The sequence below is a fragment of the Mustela lutreola genome, chromosome 14, assembly GCF_030435805.1.
Source record: "Mustela lutreola isolate mMusLut2 chromosome 14, mMusLut2.pri, whole genome shotgun sequence".
NCBI lineage: Eukaryota > Metazoa > Chordata > Mammalia > Carnivora > Mustelidae > Mustela > Mustela lutreola.
Window position 1 is genome coordinate 46,019,372 of NC_081303.1, and position 13,653 is coordinate 46,033,024.

The window sequence follows — 13,653 nt, forward strand, 5'->3', positions numbered from 1 at the left end:
CATCTTCAATGCAAATATATTTTTTTAAGATTTTCTTTATTTATTTTACAGATAGAGATCACAAGTAGGCAGAGAGGCAGGCAGAGAGAAGGAGGAAGCAGGCTCTCCGCTGAGCAGAGCCATGACCTGAGCCAAAGGTAGAGGCTAAACCACTGAGCCACCCAGGCGCGCTGGGAAGACTTCTTCAAATGGAGTTGGTAACCTGTTACATACTGCTTCAAGTATAATAATTTTTGCATTATATTATCACCTATTCATAACCCCTCCTACCCATCTAGACTGTAAGATTATAGTGCAAATTTTCGGCAGCTACAAGCATAACACTAAGGTTTGCAGAGAAGCATCTCTGATATTCTTGTCCATGTTATGTCTTCTGAGTATTTGAAGACAATAGAAAAATATTTCTGGCTTTATTCCATAATAAACTTGTCATAATGCATTCTGACATTTTAAAAATACATTCAAAGCTGATGAAATGAAGATTTTAGATTTTGGCATTGGAAAAAGGCCTTGAACCTCAGCCAGAGGATTCCCAAGAGAAACAAAAGTGATTTATATTGAAAACGAGGCAGCAAAATGTATTGGACATTCAAGTATTATTTCAAGGTCCATACCCATTGACTTCACTGTCAGAGGGCTAAAATCTCTTCACAGTGGCTCTACAGGTTATAGAGTTCATTACAATGTTAACTTAGAGCAACTGTTCTCAACCACAGTGCCATGACTGCAGGCACTGGAACCACCTGAGAGGTGGACTGCCAAAAACTTCTTACAAATAATGAACTACTAATATTTGTGAATAATATTTTAGATATAAAATTACTATAGATTCAGTATTCCCCTATCAATACATTATCATTATTATTTCCAGGAATCACTTATTATTTTTCTCTGAGTTAGAAATGAGCAGTTATAGCTACAGATAATTCTGTAGGGAATAAACAAACTGTCATCTACTTGGTCTGTGTTGTGGTCCACAGTTAATAAGTACCACTAGTTTTAATGGCAATTAAACACCTCTTGATGGGAGGAGTGTCAAAGAATTCTTGAACCTCTTTAATCTCTCAAAGAAGGAATGATTAACAGTAGCATGTGAGCAAAGAGATCACTGAGAGCTGGAAAATTATATTGCGTTTAATAATATGAAGGTCAACGGGAACCATAATGAGATCAGCTCAACGCAGCTGTTAAAGCAGAAGACAAATTCAAGTGTTTGAGAAATGAATTGAAATTTATTATACTTCAGAGGCATAAAAGAGAATGGGAAAATAGAATTTCAGCCAGAGGAAGGACAGGAGAGTTCTTTTAGGAAGGAAAAACAAAATAAAAACAAAACAAAACACTGACAGGTTGAGAAGAAGAAATCAGAGGAGGAACTGCTCAAACCATAGGATGGAAAAGAGATAAGTGAGGTCCTAGAAGAAGTTAGAAGGAAAGGGGTAAAAAGCAGAGATGGGAAGTTTGCCTCTGAATGAGAGAAGAAATATTTCAACTTTTAGGGGCACCTGGGTGGTTCAGAGAGTTAAGCATCTGCCTTTGGCTTAGATCATGATCCCACATCAGGCTCCCAGATCAACAAGGAGCCTGCTTCTCCCTCTGCCTACTGCTCTCTGCCTGCTTGTGCTCTGTCTCTTTCTCTCTCTCTCTCTGTCAAATAAATAAATAAAATCTTAAAAAAAAAAAAAAGAAAAAGAAAGAAAAGAAATGTCTCAACTTCTTTTTTTAGTATATGAGCTGCCAAAGCGAGCACAGACACGTTCCAGCTTCTGAGCAGGAAGGATGAGAGGATCGATATCACCACGGGTGATTCTGTACCTCGAGTGTAAGCAAGTGTATGCCTGAGTTCTCAAAGCATAGTCTTTCATCTCTGCCTTCTCCTTCCACCCACAGGAGCAGCATCTTTGGGCTGATACACCTTAAAAAAAGTCTGCCTGCCTGGAGAAATGCCATTTTTTCACAAGTCAGCTGGTCAAGGTTGAGTACCATACTGGGTATCGTCCAGCCATGACCACGTATGGTTTTGTGGGAGGCAGCTGGGGAAGATCTCTCCCTCAGAAATTTGCTCTAAGTATGGAATTTCAGGGTCATAGTTAGGCTCAATCAGGTTTTAGACCATTTTAGTCAGGCATACACGTGGCATACGGAATGGGACATGGAGATGTCCTTTCAAAACATTACTCACACTTTAATAAAACATTACTCACACACTAATCAGGGATTAGCAAGGATCCTCAGAGGCTTGAAGGGGTGTGAGGAGAGTCGGACACATCTCAGAAGTGTCTGCCGGGGACAAGCAAAATGACTGCTCTCCAGCATTTGCTGCTCTACCACTCACTAAGCGTGGCCAAAAGGGTGTTCTCCAGCCTGGATACTAATTTTTAGAAGCCAGCTCTCTAGATTATTCCAAAGTAATAGTAAAGCTATTTTGCAGTATGTTTGACTTTTTAGCGTGGTCTCTTAGAACGCATCAGTACCGATGGACAGATGTGTCCAATGTACCTTGTGATGAAAACTCAAACTGGTTCCTTCCCAGTGCCTGCTGAAAGCCCTGTCGGCCTCAGCACCACTTTCTACCCTAATACTGTGGGCAGGAATGCACCATAGGAACCTTCTACACAAACTCCTTCAGTAGCTCCCTGAGTCCCTGGTTTCAGGAGGTTGGATGAGAGCTCCAGGCAGGCACTGGGTTTACCAGCTTAAATCTTTGTCATTATTGATGTCACATACCTCTCTGCCCATTTGCTACTGACTGCTCTAACAAAGCAAGTGCATTCTTCAACATGTAACTTTAGTGTTATGTTATAAAAATCTGTTAGGAAAAAGTTTTACAGAAATCATATTATTCTAAGAAATCAACATTAATTACATTTGTAAGTAGAAGGAAAAACTGTTACTTCCGATATAATTCAAGTGTTATACATTTTTTAAAAATTTATTTATTTATGTATTTGACAGACAAAGATAACAAGTAGGCAGAAAGGCGCGGGGCGGGGGTGGGGGGGGGGCAGGAAGCAGGCTCCCTGCTGAGCAGAGAGCCCACGGAGGGACTAGATCCCAGGACCCCGGGATCATGACCTGAGCCAAAGGCAGAGGCTTTAACCCACTGAGCCACCCAGGCACCCCAAGTGTTATACATTTTTTTAAAGATTTTATTTATTTATTTAGTTGACACAGAGAGAGATCACAAGTAGGCAGAGAGGCAGGCAGAGAGAGAGGGAGAAGCAGGCTCCCTGCTGAGCAGATAGTCCAATGTGGGGCTCGATGCCAGGGCCCTGAGATCATGACCTGAACTGAAGGCAGAGGCTTAACACACTGAGCCACTCAGGAGCCCCTACATTTTTTAATAGTTTAAAATTTTTATCATAGAGAAAGAGTCTATTAGCAAACTTGACCATAAATATACTGAAGAGACTATTATTAAAAAGTCTTAATCAGAAATTGCATTTCAACTCAACACCTGATGTTAAAATTTTATGCACATGAAAGCTAGTTTAAAGTTATCATTAAAATTTTTGAAAATATTGGGGCACCTAGGTGGCTCAGTGGGTTAAAGCCTCTGCTTTTGGCTCAGGTCATGGTCTCAGGGTCCTGGGATCAAACCACGCATCGGGCTCTCTGCTCAGCAGGTAGCCTGCTTCCTCCCTCTTTCTCTGCCTGCCGCTCTGCCTACTTGTGATCTCTGTCTGTCAAATAATAAAATCTTTTCAAAAAAAATTTTTTTTGAAAAGATTTTATTTATTGTTTTGGGTGTTGTTTTTTTGTTTTTTTAATATTTGATACCTCCCCTAATACTTGGTATGTTCTTCTCTTCTCATAATCATTAAATAAAAACAATAAGGAATTTCGCCCCCAGGCTTCATATAGACATCTCAAATTCCCTTCAGTTGATTCCAGTGTGAAACACAAGTATCATTTTCTCTGTGGGTGCCACTTGAGTGAAAAAGGTACTTTTGGGAGGTACAGAGGTGCACTGATACCAACATATAAGATCAGCAGAAAATACACAAGGCACGTTTGATAGAATATGAATGTCTTCATCAGAAAATTCCAGAGAGAGATACCTGTCTCTCTAAGCTATTTGGAAATGAAAGGGAAGTCCTGAAATTATGGAATGAATTCTTCCTTCTTCTGATTCCTAAACAATGCATTCTTCTCTAGTTCTTTCTGGTCTTTTAGGTATTGCCTAAATTACTGTAGCATCTGCTTATCTAATACACAGTATCTAATATGTATCCCAGAAAGAATGAGGAAGAAACTGCATTGCAGACCCATATACATTGTACCAATTCCAAGCTTTCAGATATCCCAGAGGGGGATTCCGAGCAGTCCAAAATGGAAGAATGTTCCACTGAAAGAGGTCGGACTGTATTGGAAGCAGCTCTGCACAAAGGATGAGGGCAACATGACCCCCAGAATACACAAACCTGCAGAGAGCTGCAGTTCACACAGCAAGTGAAACATCCCCACCTAAATAAACTCCGAGAATGAAAGCTCAGGGCAAAGCAAAGAGGGAAGCGTCAGATCTCGGCTTATATAATTTCTTGTGACTCCAAGATCAAGTAAATAAATAATAGGCAATAACTGACTTCATTTGGAGCCATTTAAAATGATTGCCCCCTTCAGCAGTCCTGTAGCGCGCCCCAAACACAGATAGGACCTGACAAGCAGACAGTTTCGAGGCGGCCCAAGAGTTCCGCTGTTAGTAGGAAGGCATCTGGGAGAGAGAGAGACAAATGCGGGGAGGCGGTTGCCTGAAATCCCCAAAGCTTTCCCTACTAATGCCTATTTTAAAATGCCGAGAGCATTTCTGTGAACTATTAAGGGTGGGCAGAGTTACCTAATGAGGCTGTTAAATTCATTAGCCGTGTGCCTCGTCTGTTTCCACCATGCACGTGAACAAAACCTCGAATAAGGCTGTCAGAGGTCATAACAACAAGGTGGTCACTCCGTCCTGAGCCTCGGTGAAAGGCTGAAGGCTCCTCCTAAACCATTTCTTTGAAAATAGGATTGGATTAATTACCGTCATTTGCATATGTCGCTATGCAAGCTATGGTAATGATGTGCTCTAATGAAACCTATGCCTCGGGCTATAAGCTGATGACCTGAGGGGTTGGGGGAGGACTGTCTCCCCATGTGCACAGGGATTTCACAAGTCCTAAAGTCTGTTAGAAAAGTTGGGGAATGGTTCATAACTCGGGGCAAATTCCTAATGGTAGACAAGCTACCCAGGTCTTTTTTTCATAACTCTCAGAAAACGTCCCATGCCAGAGTATGTTAATCTACATACATGTTGCCAAACACTGACAACATTTATTTGGGTGAAATACCATTTAATCATGATTAGATGTCAACCGATTTGAGGCTTTACCAAAACACATGCGTCTAGGGCACCTTGATCCAAGTCTAGTTTTCCTATTACTAGGAAAAAAGGACTCCTCCTCTCTATACCTTTAAAAGTATAATTTTAAAATAGGAAGAATCAGTCCCATTTAAGTCTGTTTCTGGCTCAAACAACACAGAAACACATGTTGATTAAAAAAAAAAAAAAAAAACCCTAGGCAGCAAAGAAAATGATGAACGTCAGTTATCCCAAAGACAAAAGACATTAAAACAAATGAAGATGAAAAACTGCCTTTCCCAGACATCATTTTAACCAACCAGAATATAATCGACTCCATGGTATTCTGTTTCTTAAATATGATATATTAAGGTCTTACTCTGTTCTTGGCAGAAGGCATAATGTTTATAGGAAATATGCTTAAAGATTGTGGGAGCTAGGTGATTCAGTGACAATGCTGTATTTCTGGGCATATAACCTAGACAGGATTGGTTTTAAGAAGAAATCTGGAGCTGTGTGGAAATGGAAACACTCCATGCACAGAGCTGAGGGACCACTAACAGAGACCATTTTATTTACCCTTCAAAGTATCCCTGACGTCTATCTCTATCAATTCCTTCCCCATTGCTATTGTTAGAGAAACAGTTTTCTGGGTGATGTAATGCTGAGTAAGCCCACGTTGAAGCACTAGGATTTGTCAGGATCTTATATTCAGATTAAAAGTTTCTTCTGCTGAAATTATTATTCTAGAATCCTATAAGCAGAACTATCTTGAGAAGGAAAAACTGAGGTCACATTCACCTCAGACCTACACAATGTTTGGAAAAAGATATGAGCCATGATGCTCTCCCAACCCATCCTTGGGAAAGTACAACATCCTCTGGTGTATAAACATGGGCCATTCCCCTCCCCATGTGACTTATAGAATGAGTGTTCTCGTAAATAATACATGAAAGATGCTGCAACTGCATTGTTTTGAAGCTGAAGGTCATCAGTATTCTTTCCAAATTATCACAGCAGCCACTCTGTTTTCCTAGAACTTGGCTGTTTAAAGAGGCTATTCCAAAATTGTTTGCATCTGTTTAGGACACGGGGATCATGTCTGACCAACACAAACAACCAAAGGGCAGGTCATTTATTAGAGATAAAACCAGGCGAGGGGAAAAACTCACAATATTTAATATAGGATATCTTCTCTATGTAACAATATGAAACAGAAGGCACTCTTGTTATAACATAGTGGCTCTAGGGAATCTAAAATCTGTGGCTCTTTCTGATTGACTTAGTTATTTAAATAACTGAGTATAAAAAATAAAACTTCCTTTTTTTTCTTTAACTGTCTCTTTTTAATTCTTCAAAGTTCCAGTATGCTTGCTTATGACTCTCTAGGAAAGACAATGACCATCTTACCATGAACTTGGCAACAAATTAGATCCTATGAGGTATAAAAAGATAAACAAAATATAATCCTTGTCCAGGCAGAGTTTACCCTTACACTCTAGCAGAGAACTGGACTACAAAACAGAAATAACTATACTACAAATTAGAATGTGATAAGTGCCCACGGAGAGAAGTAAATAGCTATGAGAATATACAAAAGGAAAAGTTTAATTTAGGGTTTCCAGAAAGATAGCTTCTGAGTCTTAGTAGTCAGTAGGATTTCATTTAGCAGGTTTGGGGGGGGGGAATTAAAATTCCAAATGTGCATCAGTCCAAAAGCACAGAAGTAATACATGGTGGGACAGGGTCACAAAATGGTTGGGGATAGAATGGCTCAGAAAGAATAGTAACAATAAGTATGAGTATAGATTATAAACAACAGAGCATCCATTGTGATAGACTTCTAGTCTGGTTTTTTGGATTTTTTTTGTTGTTTAGTTTTTGTTCACCCAAGATCTGCTTATTCTGGCAACAGTACTGAGGTTTTTTTTTTTTTTTTTTTTTCCCTCTAGAAAACAGTCTGTTGTGGTTCCAGTCGGGCTAAAGGCAGTGCAGCGTAGGAAGAAAAGAGGTCTAGGACGGAGCCTCAGTATATCCCGGTATTTAATAATTGCATGGGAGAGGAAAACCCATATGGGAGGCAAAGAAAAGATGGCAAAAAGTTGGAGTGGGCTGGCAAGAAGAAAGTGAGGAAATTGAGACTGCCAGAAAAGTCCATTTTTTCAAGTCTTTCAGGGAATTTGGCTGTAAAAGAAAGATGACTGATAAGGACACAGAGGGAAATGAGGGATCAGGTGAGGGTTTGTTTGTTTTTAATTGGATGTACTTAAGCATGATTAAAAATTGATGGGAAGAGTCTGATAGAAGGGTGAAGATGCTTGAGAAAAAAATAAATAATACTTTAGATCCTATATGTGATCCACTGTAAATTGCAGAAGTATCACTGACGATCTAGTAGGTTCTCAAATTTTCTCAAATCCAATCAATGAAATCAAACAGCAGAACACTTTAAAAATAAGTACATAGTGGTGTTTTATTCCATTTTAATTGGCTCTTTGGTGTAAAAATAAGTACATAAATTAAAAGAGAATAGAAATAATAAACAAGGGTGCCTCGGTGCCTCAGTGGGTTAAGCCACTGCCTTCGGCTCAGGTCATGATCTCAGGGTCCTGGAATCGAACTCCGCTTTGGGCTCTCTGCTCGGCAGGGAACCTGCTTCCTCCTCTCTCTCTGTCTGCCTCTGCCTACTTGTGATCTCTCTCTCTGTCAAATACATAAATAAAAAATCTTAAAAAAAAAAAAAAAAGAAAGAAAGAAAGAAAGAAGGAAATAATAAACAGTGTGAAGTTCCTGGAAGGTAGGAGGTGATGTGATGTGCTGCAGAGTACAGACTGGCAAGCCCTGGCTTAGGATGGGGATAACAACGTGGTGCAGAGGAAGAAACCCTCAACAACTCTTTGGGTATCAAGAAAAGAAGGCCTTCTCAGACAATGGAGATTTGCTGTCTATAGTAAGAGGCACACGCATGATGTGAAGCCAGGGACCAAGGTGGACAACAAATAAAAGGGGGAAACAAAGTTGAAGGACAGGAATAAGGTGCAGCAAGTACGACTATAGGTTAATTTTTTAAATACAAGTATTTACTTGCACATTCATTTGGCACACCCACGAAAGCTGCGAAATGGAAGAAATAGATCTGCAGATACTTAAAAATGTCTCTCTCACTCTTGAAAATAGGTTAAGGGAATTACAAGTAAAATAAGGCTCTTAACCCTCCAGCTTTCGACTGGATAAATGCAAGTTTTAAATGTCAAACTAAAAATGAGTTTTGAAACCAACAACTGAAGTCTGTACTGCCAATTGGTTAATATGCTCATCGTGAGACCCACTCATTTATATAAATTATGCAAACTACAGTTACTGATGACCACACCAAACATTCAAATTTAATCAGTCTATGGATAAATGGATTGTTTAAATAAATAAATAAATAAAATAATGGCTTTGTCTTTGCTGCTTGGTTATAAAAGCCTTATTCCATCACAAATATTTTAAAGGTATCATAAACAACAATCCACTAACATAAATCAGAGCATATACCTTGCAAAGCAATATCACTGATGTCTATTATCTGGCTGTGATTGATTATCTGCTTATCCCAAACTCATCTAAGTGCCAATCCAGATTGTACATGGAAAGCAGGTTTGGTTCTAAAAATAGAGGAAAAATTTTTTTTCAAAGCCAATGCATTAGTGGTCTAGAATTTTTAATTACTCATCTTAAACATATTCACAATCTGGAATAAAAGTCATTGCTAAGTAGTAGAATTGAAGTAGCCAGAATAACATGGGAGATGGGCAAGATGCCTGCGTATGAGTCCTGAGAAGCAAGTTCCTGGTGTACAATTTTAAAGGCAGCTTTGTTAAACTGGCATTCAGTAAAGGCCAAAAAGGATCTATTGAGAATTCCAAGCTCATATTTGTCTTGCTGTATACCCATTTTTATCAAAGCAATCATTTTATCCCTAGTTTTAAAAAATGTGTCAATGATTATGTGCTATGTTTACATGTTCTGACCTTTGTTATCCTCTTGTTCAGATTCTTTAGTCTCCCTTCTCATTCATGATGTAATTTCTTGTGCATATCTTCTCATCATCTGTCAAAATCTGGTTTAAAATGCCACCTCCTCAGTGAAGCCCTCCCAAACTGCAGTTAATAAATTAATCCCTCCACCTCCTCACATGCCATTATATAGTTATACACCTACCTGTCTCTGTCTCTAGACCTTTTTGTATCCCTAGCACTGAGCACCGTTCCTAAAACTGTAAGCATTTGATTTCAAAAGTCACTAGAATATTGGTAGGCACTAAAATAACAGCAACGAGGGGCGCCTGGATGGCTCAGTCGGTTAAGGGTCTGCCTTCGGCTCAGATCATGATCCCAGGGGCCTGGGATGCAAGTCCCATGTCGGGCTCCCTGCTCAGTGAGGAGCCTGCTTCTCCGTCTCCCTCTGCCGGTCCCTCCACCTGCTTGTGCTCTCTCTCTCTCTCTCAAATAAATAAATTAAATCTTTTGAAAAAATAAATTCAAAAAAATAAAATAACTATAACAACATCTCAAGCAGTTCCTTAACACCATTCAGGTTGTTCTCTGCAGATGTGTTCTCTGCAGACGACACTCCAAATGCAAGCCCTTGCACTCACCCATCCTGTCTTGGACTCCTCCTCAAACAATTCTGTATCTACTTGTACTCTCATATTTGCATGCATGTCCCAATCTCTCTCCCTCTCACCCCACTCTCTCACTCTCTTTTTCTCTCAGAATTTTTATCTCTGCAGTAGGAGACAATGAGAAATGCGTAGTCTCTCTGGTGCTTTTTGCTATTTTCAGACTGTTCTTCTAGCATTTCTACTTGCAAAACTCTCTTCCCTGGAAGTTCACGCTACCTTATTTACTATCAGCTTCTCCATCTCCTTGTCCATTTCAATTACCTGTTTCAAGACCATTACCTAAAAGCCATTGATGACTCTGGCACCCAATTCACATGTTTCCTTTCATGTCTTACACTATTACAGGCAACTTCAGCAATTACATGGAACTGTTTTAAAACAGTAAAAATACTACCTATATTTTTAAGCACCTCGTAAGTGCTTTCGAAAATTACCTTGTTTAATCCTCCCACTGATCCCATGAGGCATGTGCTACAATTAAGCCCAAAGTTTTATAGATGAGAAAAGGGAAGCTTAGACACGCTTACTGACTCTTGGCCAAGATCACACAGGTAGTAAGTAGCAGAGTTGAGACAAAAACTCAGGCAGTCTGACCCCTGAGCTGCACTTTAAACCACTAGCCTCGACTGTTTCTAGATGAATGGGAAAACCGTAGTTCCTTGATTTCCCAAATATGATGGCTTCTCCCTTCATAACCACAAACCTCAGTGCCAAACCAGGAGTTGTGGACACTGGAAACTGCTCCCATATGAAATCTTCCAAATTGCATTACATCTCCCTTTACCTCACCTGACTGCTTACTCTTCTCCCAAATGTTCCTCTACCTCGTGGAGATTTCAGTCCTCCTATTTGCCCCCTAGTAATCTCCCTTACTCACGCTTTCTAGACTGTTATTCACCTTCTAGACCTTTAATAAACATTTAAACTGCACTTCCAACAAGCTAACTCCCTGCTCACCAGCCTTTCTGGTCCCCAAATTTCTCATCATGATCCACTTTAATCACATGTCTTTCCTGTCCTGTATCTAGCCCTCGCATTACTTAGACATTCAGCAGCACTGAACTGGGTTGTTGTCTCCTCACCTTATAGTGCTTGGGGTTGGAATTTCCTTGTTTCTCTACATCCTGACCTCTTTCTAAGAATCTCTATTGGCTTTTCTGCTCAACCTTTTGATGTTGATTTCCAAGGGTTTTCTCAATGGCTCTTTTATAACTTTATAATTTTAAATAACTTTTATGAACATATTTTAAGAGCACAGAAAAGTAAAAAGTATAATATGACAAACAATAAAAAAAAGTTTTATCAGATGTTTTTTAAAGAAAGAAATTACATACGCAACAGAATCCCATTCTCACACCTCACTTCCAGAGGTAAACATCATCCTGATTTGGGTATTCATCATACTCATGCTTATTTCTTTAATATATGCCAATTTTTAATTATTTATATACACATATAATAATTTTGCAGTTTCCAAAATTTTATGGTATTGCTGCTAAAAAAAAAAAAAAAAAATGAGCAAAAAAGTCCTGAAAAGACATGGAGGAACTTTAAATAAATATTACTAAGTAAAAGAAACCAATCTGAAGAGACTACATACTGTTTGATTCTAACTATATGACATTCTGGGAAGGTAAAACTGTGGAGACAGTAAAAATATTAGTGGTTATCAAGGTTGGAGGTGGAGAGAGAGGAAAGGTGGAGCACAGAGGATTTTTAGGACAATAAAAATATTCCATATGATACTATAATGGTGGATACATGTCATTATACATTTGTCCAAATCCATAAAATATACAACACCAAGGGTGAGCCCTAATGTCAACAATGGACTTTGAGTGGTTATGATGCATCCGTATAAGTTCAGTTGTAACAAATGTACCATTCTGTGAGGAATGTCAGTACGGTGGGGAAACTGTATATGTGTGGAGACAACAGGTATTAAAGTCTAAAAAAAGCTTCAAGGTATAAGCTGTACATCTTTCTATAATTTTATCTTTCTAAAACTTGTTCTTTTAATTCAAATTTTCAACATTATTTTTAGAGATCTAAAACAATTCGTCTTTTCTCCTACTAGTGGACACTTAAGCTGTTCCCCACTTTTTACAACTACAAATAATACTGGAGTAAGGGTTCCGTTTTCGTGGTGCACATGAGAATTTCCCTAAGATTTTCAAAGTGTTTATAATCAGGACACTTTGACACCTTTTTTTGTTTGTTTTTTAAGATTTTTTATTTATTTATTTGACAGAGAGAGATCACAAGTAGGCAGAGCAGCAGGCAGAGAGAGGGGAGGAAGCAGGCTCCCCACTGAGCAGAGATTCCAATGCGGAGCTCGATCCCAGGATCCCAGGATCATGACTTGAGCGAAGGCAGAGGCTCAACCCACTGAGCCATCCAGGTACCCCAACACTTTGACACTCCTAAAAATCACTGAGGACCCAAGGAACTTTTGTTTCTGTGGCCTATTTCTATCACTATTTGTCATATTGGAATTTCACACTGAAATATTAACAACACAAGACTTCACAAGCACACAACACATTAGCCATCACAGCAACTGATGTTATCATGCATACCTTAGTCTCTGGGAAATGCCACCATACTTGAGGAGATAAGAGGAAAAATTGAATAATTTCATAGCATTATGATAAGACATTTTGACCTTCCAAAATCCCAAAGTGTTTCAGGGGCCACCAGGGGTCCCAGATCACATTTCGAGAGCCACTGCTCTTAGGTATATATAACATGTCAGCATTAACGTAACATTGCCAAATTGCAACTGTATTTGGTATAAGAATACCAAATATAGGGCGCCTGGGTGGCTCAGTGGGTTAAGCCGCTGCCTTCGGCTCAGGTCATGATCTCAGGGTCCTGGGATCGAGTCCCGCATCGGGCTCTCTGCTCAGCAGGGAGCCTGCTTCCTTCTCTCTCTCTCTCTCTGCCTGCCTCTCAGTGTACTTGTGATTTCTCTCTGTCAAATAAATAAATAAAATCTTTAAAAAAAAAAAAAAAAAAAAAAGAATACCAAATATACTCACAGCATATTTTTGCCTAACTGGTGGGTATGATTTTCAAGGAGGTTGTTTATATATGTGTATGTGCAATAGATATATATATTTCCTTGCTGTCTTGATAGATCTCAAAGGCCTTCAAATGGCTCTTTAAATATTTAGTCAGGTTTTTCTAGTGAGCTCTGCAGAAGATTTTTTTCTACAAGAATGCCTATCATTATGAGGAAGTGGAGATGCAACATGGGGAGTTTGGGGGATAGGAAAAGAATAAATGAAACAAGATGAGATCGGGAGGGAGACAAACCATAAGTGACTCTTAGTCTCATAAAACAAACTGAGGGTTACTGGGGCTGGGGAGGGGGATCAGGAGAGGGTGGTGGAGTTATGGACATTGGAGAGGGTATGTGCTATGGTGAGTGCTGTGAAGTGTGTAAACCTGGTGATTCACAGACCTGTACCCCTGGGGATAAAAATACATTATATGTTTATAAAAAAATAAAAAATAAAATTTAAATTAAAAAAAAAAAAGAATGCTATAATTACCACAAGTAGAAATTAGGCTAAATTTACTCTTTAATATTCTTGATATTATTTAATATTCATATGTGGCTTAACACAATATAAACTTAATC